Below are 1306 nucleotides of genomic sequence, written 5' to 3' on the forward strand. Positions count from 1 at the left end.
CCACCCCCGTCTTCAGGCTGATCCCCAGAGAGCATGTGACCCTGCTCGCTCCCCTCCCCCACCCACCCATGATTGCTGTCTTCTCCCCCAGCTGTTCTGCTTCCTCTTCCTCTCTGCTGTTTCCCCTTTAGGGAGCAGACTGATGAGCACCTCCTTGGCTCTGGGTGGGGCAGTCTGCCCCAGGGGCCGCGGGCTAATCTAGAAGGCAGCAGGGGTTTGGGAATGGTTTGTATGGATGGCCGAGGCCTTATGTCTTCCAGTCGGCAGTACCACTTGAGCACTGAAGTTGGGGTTGAGCAGTTCCCAAGTGACACCAAACTGGGGCCAGACACCAAGGGTGGAGTCGGTGAAGCCCACAACCCCACCCCCCATCTCACAGCCCCCGAGTTGGTATGTGGGGTAGAGGCGAGGTGGACAGTTTTGCTGCTCCCGTTTTGGCCTCTGGCTCATGCCTCACCTCCTGGATCCTTCATGCCTGGAAGGAGGCATAGAAGAGGGTGAGCCAGGGGCCAGGCCTCTGGAGACTCTCCAGAGGAGGGCCCCCATCCTGATGCCCTGGCAGGACCACAGCCCTGCCACCATCAGTGCCTTCCCCTGGTGCTGTTTGCATAGCCTCTCTGCAGAAGAGAGACCAGCTTCCTGCCCACTTCTCCCAAACCCTGCCAGCTCTCACACACTCCCAGAGGTTTTCCAGGTACCCACACGACACCTCATGCTGTAGCTGAAAGCCAGGTCTTTTCATTCTGTCTGAACACTCGGGGTTCCCCTGCTTAGATTCCTTCTCAAAACAAAGCAGTCTAGCAATCTAGCCTATAGTTTCCACTCTCCTAAAAAAGATGATGATGTATTCATTCCTTCTACAAAGTCCTGGGCTGCTTGTGCTACTAGCCAATGATTCCCTTCTCCGGAAGGACCTTGGGACCGAGCCCAGAGTCCCCTCGATCCCTCTGAGCAAGTGTCTGAGTCCCAGCTGGAGGAAAGGGCAGCACCTGGAGGATCCGTCAGTCAGGCTGCGCTCAGCTCCAGGAGGGCTTTGTTCCTCAGAGGCCGTCACAGACCTGGCCTGTCCCGTATGGCCTGTCTCCATCCCTCCTGTCAATGGAAAGCCCGGCTCGGGGGCTCTGCCCTGTGCGGTCTGTTCAGCCTGGCCTTTGCCTACCAGGCTGTGTCTCAATGGTAGTGGAGGACTCGGGAGGAAGCGCAGTGATGGAAAGTCACCGTTGCCCTGGTTCTTACCATCCCCAGCCCTCTCTCCCTTTCAGATCTGCTGAGTCCCAGAACTGGCACATCCAAGGACAGGCCACCA

At 58.0% G+C, this 1306-nt stretch overlaps 1 protein-coding gene across 1 annotated transcript in view; it reads left to right on the plus strand.

Moving 5' to 3' along the window:
* Positions 1-1306, plus strand: part of SLC37A2 (solute carrier family 37 (glucose-6-phosphate transporter), member 2) — a 28368-nt gene that overhangs the window by 7325 nt on the left and 19737 nt on the right. The gene's annotated exons all lie outside the window — the stretch shown is intronic.

The sequence above is a fragment of the Bison bison genome, unplaced genomic scaffold, assembly GCF_000754665.1.
Source record: "Bison bison bison isolate TAMUID 2011002044 unplaced genomic scaffold, Bison_UMD1.0 scf7180017864506, whole genome shotgun sequence".
In the NCBI taxonomy this organism is placed as follows: Eukaryota; Metazoa; Chordata; class Mammalia; order Artiodactyla; family Bovidae; genus Bison; species Bison bison.